This window comes from Fukomys damarensis, unplaced genomic scaffold (genome assembly GCF_012274545.1).
Source record: "Fukomys damarensis isolate Sample0158 unplaced genomic scaffold, DMR_v1.0_HiC HiC_scaffold_19, whole genome shotgun sequence".
Lineage (NCBI taxonomy): Eukaryota > Metazoa > Chordata > Mammalia > Rodentia > Bathyergidae > Fukomys > Fukomys damarensis.
This window is the reverse complement of record NW_022900931.1, coordinates 55,972,524-55,985,420: the sequence shown is the minus strand read 5'-3', so window position 1 is coordinate 55,985,420 and position 12,897 is coordinate 55,972,524. Positions and strand designations below refer to the sequence as shown.

Genomic DNA, 12,897 nt, shown 5'->3' with positions numbered 1-12,897 from the left:
AATTTGTACATTGAAGACCCCAATATGATGGCATTTGTATATGGGGCCTTTGAGAGGTAATTAGATTTAGATGAAATCATGAGGGTGGGGTCATGATGAGATTAGTGTCCTCATAAGAAGAGACACAGAATTCCAGTCCTCTGCTATGTGAAGATAAAACAAAAAGGCAGCCACCTGAATGACAAAAAGAGAGATTTCACTACAACCTAGCTATGCTGGCACCTTGACCTTGGATTTTCCAGCCTCTAGAACTAGGAAAAAATAAATCTCTGCAGCTTAAGCCACCCAGCCTGTGGTATTTTGCTGGCAGCCCAAGCAGACTAAGATACGAATGAATGGTCTTTTCTTTTCTTCCTGTCTGATTCTCAAGCCACACTGCTGAACTAAAGGACTAAAAGAATGCCTTGCACCAGCCAAAGCTGACATTTACACAGGATTTGGTTCCTGGTGAGTACGTGAACCTTCCAGAAACTGCCAAGGAAATACCTGCACCCTGGTGGCCTGAGGATTCCACAAGGACCAGGGTTTTCTCCCAACTTCCCAGGCTTGATTTTTGTCACTTGCCATCAGGCAACAGGCTGGTGCAAAGTCCCCAGAGATGGGGAAAAGGGAAAGGGGGAGCAAGGGGGAGCAGAAGTGCCAGCCTTCAGTGCTGCCTGGACACCTGGGCACCTCATCTCATGAGCAGAACATACACAAGGGCTGAAATGTGCTCCCTCAGTTTCCACACTTGCACCACAAATGCCATCCCCAAACCTGGGACCTTCGGAAATTCTACTTCCCAGCTGCTAGATGGCCTGGAAATAGGACCAGACCAAGAGTCCAAAGACACAATGTCCAGAGATTAGCTCCTTGATTTGTAAGCTGGGGTCTTGGGGCAATCTACTCAATCTCTCTGTTCCTTGATTTCTAATCTATAAAACATATGGACACCTTCCCCATTAGATTTCTATAAGGGTGGATAAGATAAAAAATAACAGAAATACCGAGTGGTTGGCGCGTGCACTGAAGGAGACTGAGGAGGGAGGAGGGCAAGCTGGAGTCTTGCCTGGGGAGCTTAACAACACCCTCTCTCAAAATAAAATAAAATGGGCTGGGGATGTATCCCAGTGATACAGTACTCGGGGGTTTAATCCCCAGTACCAAACTAAACTAAAATAAAAATAATAGAGGCTATAAAAATCAATTCCTTTTCTTCCCCACACCACACTTTGGCTTTAATATCTGCGCGTTTATTTCACAAAATCAACTAGAAAGAAAGAAGTTTCCCAGTCACTTTTTTAAACAGATGAAATAGTATTTTGGAAAGAATGTAGAGCTGAGGTCAGGAGGAGTAAGCGAACTATGCAGTAGTTTGGCTTTTGTGCATTTTTTTGTTTTGTTTTGATTTTTTGAGACAGGGTCTCACTGTGTAGTTAAGACTGCCCTGGAACTCACTATGTAGCCCAGGCTGATCTCAAGCTCACAGTGATCCTCCTGCCTCAGCCTCCCGGGTGCTGGGCTTACAGGCGTGCACCACCACGCCTGGCTTTATGTTGTTTTGTTTTGTTTTTCTCATGGAGTTTATTGGTACTTTTTAGGTATACAGTACAGTCACACTCATCACTGGGATTTTGTACCTTTACACGACAGGTCTTGGTTCTTATTTTTTCCCCATTTCCCTGCCCTCCCTTCACCCCTTCCTCCTCCCCTATTTACAAAGACTTTGTTTCCATTTTTTCCTTTTAGTTTGGGTTTTACATTAGGAGTAAAACAGTTATGCCGTGTTTCTTTCAGCTATTTCAGATCTCATGCAGTCACCTTCCCTCTTCATAGCTTCGATTTCTTCATTTGACAAGTGGGGGAAAACGAATCCAGCTTTGTAATATTTCCATGAAAAACAAAACGCTATTATGTCAAGTGTTTTAAATAAGGATGAGAATAGAACAGTGACAACAGTTTACAATAACTGTAGACTGGAGCCGGGGATTTAGCTCAGTGGTTCTGCTGCCTGCCTCACAACACAAGGTCCCAAGTCTGAGCCCTGGTACAAAACACACACACACACACACACACACACACACACACACACACAACTGTAGACTGAAGTTAATGTGATATTAACTCCTTGTATTCTCATAAAGATTCCAGGGGCTAACACACACACCACTTACTAGAGTCCCCACTCATTTTCAACTGTTAAGCAGTTTATTCACTACCATTTTTTGTTTGTATGTTTGTTTTGTTTTTGTGGTGGGGATCAAACTTGGGTCCTTGTGCTTGCAAGGCAGGCGGCAGAACCACTGAGCTAAATCCCCAGCATGCAGTTAGTTATTCAAAGGAAAAGAGGGTTTCAGTCATCTGGTTGCTGCTTTACAATTTGGCAAAAATCACATTTTTCATCTGTGAACAAAGGATTTGTCATCTGGAAAATTTAATGAGGAAGATATTTATTTCAGAATCTCTGCAGCATTACTGGTTTTCTCTCCCAATGTGCTTACTCCATTAGTGAGATTCAGATATAAGATTCCCCCCTGGATCAAACATCATACTTCAAAACAAAATCATAGCTCTGGACAAGAAGGTCCCGTTTGACTAAGATGAGGTGTGTAAGGGCTTTGCTGTCTGGTGCTCACTGATATTCTGCAGAAATTTTTCCCACAGGGAAGAAGAAGAGGCAGTGGGCAGCCTCTCAAAGATTCCCAACCTGAGAGGAGAGAGAGAGCCAGGAGTTCAAGAGCACTCAGGGCCGAGCAAAGAGATTTGAATTTCTGGGCGTCCTTTGCTCCGTGATTTAAGCTAAATGGGCTGTGATGCTAAAAGTGGGGCCTATCCAAATACCCACAGTGACACAGTCAGGTACAGGCGGCTCCTGGGAGAAGGGGCGTGGACACAGGCACTGCATTTAGGTTCTCACACAGGGGCCTTAGCTGCTGAGAGAGACGGGATGGTCTCTGAGGAGGGAAGGAAAGTTGGGGTGGGGAGTGGATTGGCCAGCACCGGTCACTCCCTGACTGACTCCTGTCTCACCTCCTAGGCATTGACTCTCCAGCCCCACCTCTCCAGTGGCAGGCACCCACTTGCCCTTCATTCATGGCTCTGTGCTTCTCCATCTGTTTTACCCTTTGCCAGAAACACCAGGCTCCTTTCTAAGCCCCTGCAGATACCTACTCCACTGTTAAGGGCTGGCTGAACCTTCACTTCTCTGTAGACTTCTTCAGCTGTGTCTTATTCAGCACAGAAACTACGGTGCCTAGAACAGTGCTCAGCTCTGTAGGAGAACTCCTAGATGCTCAGTATATATTTTAGTTAGGTTGAAAGGAACAGAGAAATGATCTCTGTAGGGAGAGTGGGTTGCTCTCTTGTCAGGCTCCTGGGACTTTAATGCTAGAGGCCACACTCTGAGAGCCAGAATGTGTGAGGCCCTGGGCTCCATTCCCAGTACTCCAAAAAAGGAAACGAATCTAAAATTATAATGCACACTCGGTGATTCTGGAGTCCTTTCTGTCCATGTTTGCCTATGATTATCATTATTATTATTATTAATTATTACTATTTTATCTGTGTGCTACATCAACTCCTGTGAGTACAGAAGGCTCAGGGACCCAGACAGAATAGGACCTTTTCTCTGAACTGCTGGAAGAAAATGTCTGGCCTCACAAGCACAAGGGACCAGCTATTCTCATTCAGTGAAAATTAGAAAAATACATTTCCACTGCCTGTCACTGATACTGACAAATCCACGTGGTCATATGCGACCCAGCCATCATTCTGTCTCCCAACTGTCTTCTTTAGTCATTGTTGGTATGGTCTATCTTTTCCTACCTCTCTTCTTATGATATTTCTTATGCTTAATCTGTATCTCTACATGCAGTTGAATTTCAGTAATTTGTCCAATGTGACATTTTTTACACTTTGACAGAAGTATTGAGACCATTTAATTCCTTCTACATTGAGCTTAAATCTACTTCATTTCTATTTATTTTTCTATTTATTTCACCTGTTCCATGTTGCTTTCCTTCTCTTTTGCTTTCTTCTGGAGGCAAAAAGAAACCATTGTCCGCACCATTTTCTTCTTTATTAGCTCATGAGTTACATAATTTTTACTATTCCTTTAAGCACTTATAACCTAGAGTATGCTAGGGGATGATTTGTGTCCCCCTCAAAATTCATATGGGAAAAACGCTAATCCTCAATGTGACGGAAGACAGGGTATTCATGGAAGTACTTATGATTAAATGCAGTCATAAGGGTGGGGCCCCTGAGTTATGGGATTAGTGCACTTCTAAAGGGACACGAGGATGCATTCCCCACTGTAAGTCAGAAGACGTGTCACCAGAATTTACCCACGCAGGCACAAAGACCATGGACTTCTCGGCCTTTAGAAAAGTAAAAAATACTTTTCTGTTGTGTAAGCCATTCATTCTGTGGTATTTCGTTATGGTGGTGAGGATAAACAAAGAAAGATTACATTATGCATCCTTAACATATTAAAATCTAAAACAAAATAGCAATTTTATGATATCTTAACAGTGTAAGGACTTTAACATAGTTTAAGGTCTTTTATTCACCCCTTCCCATCTTTTAGTATGTCATGTGTTTTAATTGCTATTCATTTTGCTTAAATAAAACCTACATTATTTTAAAAATCAATTTTTATTTAGATTTATCCACTTATTTGCCCTCTCTGTTTTCTGCACTCATTTTTTCCCCTGCATTTCAAAAGTTGTATTGGTGACAATTTTTCCTCTGGTTAAAGGATTTGCTTTTACTGCACATTTACTAATGATAAATGCTCTCATTTCAGGTCTGTTTTAAAATACCCTAATTTAAACTTCATCCATGATTGGCTTTTTTTTTTGGGGGGGGTACTGGAGATTTAACTTGGGACTTTGCACTTGTGAGGCAGGCGGCAGAACCCGAGTTAAATCCCTGACCCTAGATTGGCTTTACTGTTTGTTTGGTTTTCCATTTTTTGTACTGGAGATTGAACTTATGACCTTGCACTTTTGAGGCAGGTGGCAGAATCACTGAGCTAAATCCCCAGCTAACTCTGTTAAGATATCATTTCATTGTCTTCTGATTTCTGTGATTTGTGCTAAAAGTTCTGTTGTAGCTTCAGTAAGGGTAATGTATTATTTTACTTGGCTGTTTAAAAAATTTATCTCTTACTCTTTTATTTTCAGTAATTTTATTATGATGATGTGTCTGCATGTGACTTTTTTCTGTATCCATACTACTTAGAGTTCTACAGGCTTCTTGGATTTGTGGCTTGTCTTTTATTAATTTGGGGGAATTCTTGGCCACTGTCTATTCACATATTACTTCTGCTCCATTACCTTTCTCCTTGTCTGCTTCTTTTTTTGTTGTTTTGTTTTGTTTTTTGAGACAGGGTCTCACTATGTAGTTGAGACTGACCTGGAACTCACTATGTAGTCCAGGCTGGTCTCGAACTCATAGCAATCCTCCTGCCTCAGCCTCCCCAGTGCTGGGATTGCAGGCATGAGCCACCACGCCCGGCCTCTCTTGTCTTTTTTCTCTGAGGTGCCAGTAACACTTATGTTAGCATTATGTTCAACATAAAGATATTCTTTCTGTATCTTTCTTTCTTTTTCTCTTTTTGCATTTCAGTCCAAATAGTTTCTTCTGAAGTATCTTCCAATTCACTCATCTTCTCTTTGTCTGTGTTTAATATGTGCTAAATTCATCTAATGTATTCTTAATTGGTGATATTTTCAGTTATTGAAATTCTATTCATTATTTTATATATGTCCATTTTCACTGAAATTCATTTTGTTATCACCTTAAAATATCAATAGATTATTCTAAAGTGTGCCTGATAACTCCAATAATTCTGGGCATATTTCTACTGTCTACTTCTCTTGATTTTGAGTCATTTGGTCTTGTCACCTGGTATGCCTAGTAAATTCTGATCAAATACCACATATTTCCTATGAAAAAATATAGAGTTAATATGACCCTGTGGGTGATACTATTGTTCTCCAGAGATTTCCTTTAACTTTTGTTGAGAAGTTAGTACAGTGGCAGACCATGTTAATCAGGCATAAATTGAGATTTTATGAGAGTTGATGTTTTTTGATTTGTCCTTACTATTAGTGTGGCATTTCACAAGCCTGGTCCCAAAACTCAAGGCATTCCCAAGGTCTTTCTGAGATAGTCAAAGCTTTGCTGAGCTTCTTAACCTTGAAAGCACTGCTCCCAAAAGCAAATGCCTTGAAGGGGAAACCAGTGCCAAATGTCAGGCCCACCTTTCTCTGCTTCCCTTCCCTCCAGGAATTTGTCCCCTCAAGCCTGGGTAATTCTCTGGTGTTTTTAATGGATTAAAAATGTTTCTAACTGTTCTAACCACTTGAGGTGGGAGTTTTTGTTTGATCCAAGCTGGTGTTCCGATATAAGGAGAAATCTCAAGCATTCCATTAGCATAATTTCTCACCTATAATGATGGTTAGCACAAAAATTAAGGTTAAGAATATTGGCTTTGAAGTAATAAATTCCATCTGGGTGAGTTTAAAAAGAATAAGTTGGTTAAACTGGTTACAAAGAGTAAAAAATTATAGCTTTCAGTTAAAGTAAATTATTCTAATTAAGTTAGTATAAGATTTTGAGCAATCTCTAGAATTGTACAATGTATCACATTTCTAATACTTTTCTCCCACAGTGAACTGTATCTTTGACTCACAGCAATAAGAATTAGGGGAGTTCCTATCATTCCTGGTCCACTGCCAGGCTCTGAATCACCTGTCAAGATGCTTGGCAGGTTCCTAAGAAGTCACCGCGTTTGACTCTGCATCATACTCAGGTAAATCTATTCAACAAATACATAGATCGTCCAGCTTTAAAGAGTCCTATCTTGCTCATCCAAAAGTTTCAGAAATTGTTTTTAAAGTGCAAACATCCATAAAAACGAGAAGATAAAAAGAATAGGCAGAACACACAGAAAAATATTTGCACAATATTGTGGAGAAGTGAAAGAGCCAGCTACTTGTCAACTGGCTACTGTAGTAGGTTTTACCTTAGCAAGTGGTTCATGCCCATGGGGCGGGGGGGAAACACTGTCAGAGCACAAAGTTAGAAGTGTTATGACAGAGTAGCAGAGTGAATTAGTGAATCTGAAGGTCGGGCTGCATATTGGATAGAAAAGGAAGACAGAAAAGGAAGAAGGAAGGCTACAGTAGTTGGGCAAGCTCAGGAATGTACTGTAGACATTTACTCTTATGGGTGTTTCATTGCCAAGACTGGGCATAACCACTGGCAATCCAGCAAATGCACAGCTAAGTCTACCTAGTGAAATACCTAGGGAACTGAATCATAACATTTTTTTTTTTTTTGGTACCAAGGATCAAACTCAGGCACTAGTGAGGCAGGTGACAGAACCACTGAGCTAAATCCCCAGCCTGTTTTTTTGTTTGTTTTGTTTTGTTTTTGTACCAGGGACTGAACTCAGGTCTTTGCACTTGTGAGGCAGGCAGCAGCACCCCTGAGCTAAATCCCCCGCCCTCCTTGGGAACTGAATAAGTAAAAATGAGCATAAGAGATCATTTCCTAAGAAAGCCACAGACTGGCTGACACAATCATGCTTTGACCTCCAAACACAACTTTGGAGATTCGACACCAACAGCTCAACTTGGCTTGCTTCAGCTGACAAGGACAGGAAGTCTATGGGGAGCATCTAAATTTCCTGGAGAGACACATGTAGAAGGCAAAAAATGGTTTCCAGCAGGTGATTATCACAGAATCTGTTAGGACTAAATGGGTCCTCCTTGTAGATCTGGTCTAACCCTCTTATCTCACAGAAGGTGAACTGAACTGACACCGTGCAGCTAGTTTCTTCCCGCCTATCAGGACACATATCAAACGTCTGTTCTTCTGCAGAGCCTTCCCTGCTTCCATTTGCTGACTTCTTTTTTTGTTATTTTCTGATCTAATCTCTAGCGTGAGCTACATAATTTTAAGAGTGCAAGCAAACCGAAGACTCTTAATAACATTTGTTGAATGAATAGGTAAGAAGGGATTGTGCAAAGTGTGCAATCCCTCTTGTTTTGAGCCTCAGCCCAGGCGATTCAGCCAGACTTCAACCCGGATTCACAAGCTTGAGAGTACTCCCCAAAAGATATTTAAATATGATAAGGAACAGAATAATATCATGCACCACTAAGTATTAATAATGTCCGGGCTTGTTCCTATTTATATCTTCACTTTCCTTGTCCCTCTATAAAACCACTTAGAAATAAATCCTAGTTATCATATCAGTTTATCTGGAAATATTTTAGGATGTATTTTCAAAAGATGACTTTAAAATGTAACTATAACGCTATCATTCCTAAAAAATCTAAAATCGTTTCTTAAACATTGAATGATACCTCATCAGTATTCAAATTTATAATTGCCCTATGAATGTCACATTTTTAAATCATTTGTTTGGTTCAGGATCTAAATGTATTATTTTTCCTGCATTACTAAAGAACTGGCTCATTTATCTTGCAGTTTCCCAAGATCTATGTTGTTTTGATTATGTCACCTTAGTGTTGTTTCACATGTTCCCCTGTACTTTGCACTTGCTGTATGTAGAAAGTGAATGTCAAATTCAGTCATATTTAGGTTTGCTACATGGGACTCCAGGACATGAGGGATGTCTAGATTGTTTCATAGTGCTGAATCTTCTATTAGAATACACATAATTCTGGGTTCTCTCTCTTTTTTTTTTTTTCGGTACTGGGGCTCAAACTTGGGTCCTTGCACTTACAAAGCAGGCGGTGGAACCACTGAGCTAAATCCCCAGACTGGTTCTCTCTTTTTAAATTAGCAGCTATCGCTAATCATGCTTAGGTCCATGAATTCATTACAGATGCAAAATGGTGGTAGTATATCCATTGTTCCTTCTTCATTTATTAACTAGAAATACTTTTAGAAAGAGAAATTTCCCCTGGATACCATCAGAGACCAATTTGAAAACAATTTAACCAGGTCTGTGCTTTCTCTTCAGTTGGAATTCTTGCAACTTTAAGCAAACCTTCATTTATTCTTTATGTTTTAGCCAAGATGAACTGGAAGAAGGTGAGCTTGACAGCTGCTGGAAAAACATTCGTGCTTGGTTCTTCGCCCACCAGTTTGCTGAGAAGGGCCTGCCTGCCCTGAAATTTTTTTACAGAAGCATTGCTTCAGGCTCACTCTAAAAGTCTGGCCTTTCTCTTTGAAAATGTTTTCTCCTGTAATTAAGGGATTTTCTAATTTGAGGAATAGGTAAAAAATTCATCAAATTTATATTTTCAAAAAGTCATAAACCCGAAGCTGCTAAAATCTAGCTCCAGGGAAATCCTGAATTGAGGAAGGATGCTAATCAGGACAGAATTGAAGACAATAGTTTATCATCTTCATTCTCAGGAAAGAGAATATCCCAAGGAAATGCCAACTAAAAAAGTAAAATCACTCACTGATTTTGCATTTTGAGAAACTGACCAACTTTCCTGATCAAAGGTGAGTCTGAGTCAAGGTTGGACAGATAAAGTAATCCTCCAGGGCACCTCCCCCTTGGGTCTTCACATGCTGTGATTTTGAAAAAACAGGGGCAAACAGAGACCTCCCCGCTAAGGAAATGAAGGATGCTTGACTTCCAGTGCCTGGATTCTACTACAGTGTGCTCTGGTCCATGCCAGTGTCAGGCTGGGAGAAGAGTAATCCCTGTCAGGCTAACTGCAAAAGTTAAAGGGAATTGCTACTCTTCCATTAGGGAAAGAAAGGCATTTTATCCTCCTCATTAATTTGCTGAGGCTGGAAACTCCAGGGCTGTCCAGCTTGGTGCACCGTTGGACCACTGGCAGGATCTAGCAGACAGGTGCCCAGGCCTCTCTGAGTCTCCAGCCCCTGTGCTGTCCCTCAGGACTACAGGACTCCAGCCCTGGGAAAATCCTGGCTCCCTCCAGGCCACTCCTCACAGGCTTTGTGGATTGCCAACTTCGGGAGTGGCCATGTTGTGCCTCAGTTTCCCAAACTGTAAAGTCATAAAGGACTGAGCCAGTGTTAGAATAATTCAGAAAGCGTTTCCAAAACCTGCCTTGGTGACTCTGGGGAAGGAATTGGAAAAGGCCTTCAAGGCAACCTGGGCCGGAACCCCGGGAATCTGCCTTGCCCCAGTGCCAGTCCCTAGAGCTGGCCGTTGGCCTGGGCGGGGTGCTGGGAGTCTCATGACTGGTTCTGGGAGGCTGGGCGGGGAGGACCCTGCTGAGCAACCCCACCGGAAAGACTCGTTTCACCCCCAGCTGGCAGCGCTGGGCGGAAACAGACTTGTCACACCGCCCGGCCCGAGGCCGTCCCCATCCCTCTGCTCCGTGCTGCCGCCAGGGTCAGACAAACGAAGGCCAACCTACGGTTGGGGTGGTCCCAGGTTACCCCTTCCTCACCTGCCCCGCCCATAGCCCCCCCGCCCCACCTGGGCTCTGCCCTGCGGTCCCCGGGCTGTGACTCGCGGAGCCTCAGTGAGGGAGAGGAGAACAAACAGAGATGGGAGCGGGCAGGACTTGAGCCGGGGTCCCCGACCTAGAAACGCGACCTGGCCTGAGGCTCTGGCTGTCTGCAGCCTCTGCTCAGTTAACACCCTGATGGCCCAGGTCATCCTGCAGAGCCGGAGCTGGAATGCTCAGGCGACCCCAGGCGACAAGAACCTCGGGCTGCTGCTCGGTGGCACAAACAAGCGCGTGGGGGAAGCCACAAGGCGACCCCAGCTCCGGCTGCGGGCGGGCGCCCACTCCCCAGATGGTCCCAACACCACTTTGCGCCGCGGTTTCAGCTCCAGATCGAGTCTCGGATAGAGATCTCGGCCCTGGGTGGCATGAGGGCCCCAGCTCGTCCCAAGTCTACACGGATGGGTCGGGCCGAGTGGCTCAGATACTCAGGGACCTGGAGGCTGCAAAGCCCTCTTGGTGCTGGAGCTAGAGGCCAAGCGGACCAGGTAGCCGGGCCGCACAGGAGATCTTTCCCGGCTGCGTTGGGGACCTGAGACCTGCACGGGCTGTGGCCCCTCAGCCCCCACCGACCGCACAAGGCGTCTTCTATGCAGCAGAGCAGCCCAGTGCCTCCAAAGTAGTTAACTTCCCCCAGGTCTCTGTGTCTGGCCTTCCGTGGGCCACCGTGGATCACTGAATGAGACGTCACACATCACAGAGGCCTCGTGCAAATGGGATCCTGGATGCAAAGCATCCCTTTCCAGGAAGATGCCCAGGCAACCAGAGCCCCTGTCTGCGAATGACGGGAAATTCTTCAGGTTTGGAGCCTGCCACGATTTGGTCTGGAAAACATTCACAGGACCCGTGGACACCTGAGCGTCAAGCGCCCCTTAATCTCCATCCAGGCTTGGTTTAGTCAGAAACCAGTCTAGAGACCAATTAAGAGAAACGCAAGCCCAGTGCACTGGACTTGGCCTCGGGAAACCCGGGTGAGAGATATGTCCTGTCCTTTAATCCTGCGTGACCTTGGACAACTTATTTAAAGTTTCTGAGCCTCACAGCACGCTCATGCATAAAAAGAGTCTGCCCTATGTCTGCCTCCAGAGTACAGGGAGAATAAAATGCAGCAATTAGCGTCACAACTTTTTGCATCTTTTGAAGCCCCAACCATGAGGGAGATTTTCTTATCATTTGCTACAGAATTGTCAGAAATGTTAGGAAGGAGACAATGCCATCCTTGAAGGAAGAGGCCTTAAATAACTTATTTTTATCCTATAAAAATAGAATCCAATACAGGTGAAATGTAAAAATTTAAGCATCCTTAGAAACCATTTGTTGTTTTAACTTTCCTCTCCAAAGGCATGATCTTAGGTAACTGATTTAACCTATCTGTGCCTCAGTTTCCTCATCTGTACAATGGAGAAAATTATAGCACCGACTTGTGGGGCAGATGAGATTAAATTAGATAATGAATGTAAAAGGACTTGATGTAGGACCTGGCAACTGTAATACATGATTTAAAAAAAAAAAAAAAGCAAGTGCTTTTTCTGTTATTCACAGTGGTTCCAAATCTTCCCTCCTACCTATTTTTACTGTAAGGTTGCTCAAATATGCAGAAGAGTTGAAAGAATTATGCAGCAAACAGCCACCTAGATTCTGCAATTAGCATTTTACTGTTTGCACTGTCACATATCTGTTTGTCTATCCCTTCACCCATCTCTCTGTCCGTCTACTCTGGCTACAATTATGCAACAAACTCCCCAAAACTTAGTGCCTTAAACCAACAGCCAGTTTGTTATGCTCGTGATTCTATGAATTAGGGATTAAAACGGGGCATAGTAGAGTTGGTTTGTCCATTAATCACTTTCCTGTCACTAGGACAAAATACTTGATGGATACCAACAATTTAAAGAAGTTTATTTTGGTTCACAGTTTCAGTGGGTTCAGTCCATGTTCGGCTGGCTCCAGGGGGGAAATGGTATGGTGGAAAGGCCAGACGGAGGATGTCTGCTCAGCCCACGGCAACTAGGAATCAGAGAGAGAGACTGGGGCTGAGGACAAGAATATAACCTTCCAAATCACGCCCCAGTGACCCACTTCCTCCGGTTATGCTTTACCTCCTCCTAACATCACATTCAGCTTTGAACTCATCAATGGGCTAAGCCACTAATGAGTATAAAACCCTGTGATCCACTCACCTTCCCCAAGCCCCACCCCAGAACACATGAGACTTTTGAGGGAGGTTTTTAATTTAAACCATAATGGTTTGTCAGGCTTGACTGATGCCTGGGGACTGGAATCAACTAGAGGCACCTTTATGTACATATGTGAGAGTTTAGTGTTTGGCCCTCTTCTCAGTGTGGTAGCCTCAAAAGTAATCAGGCTTGTTATGTGGCAATTCAGGTGTGAATTCTGACAAACAAGGCAGAATTTACCTTTATTATTCATCTTTAGAAGT

General features: G+C 43.3%; 1 long non-coding RNA gene across 1 annotated transcript; it reads left to right on the top strand.

Annotated features, from left to right (window-relative positions):
* The first annotated feature begins 5,015 nt into the window (after nt 1–5,015).
* LOC104867467 lies at nt 5,016–9,889 on the top strand. Its single transcript, XR_781768.1, has 3 exons — nt 5,016–5,106; nt 6,659–6,799; nt 9,035–9,889. It is a non-coding gene; the product is annotated as an uncharacterized LOC104867467 (long non-coding RNA).
* The last annotated feature ends 3,008 nt before the right edge of the window (nt 9,890–12,897 follow it).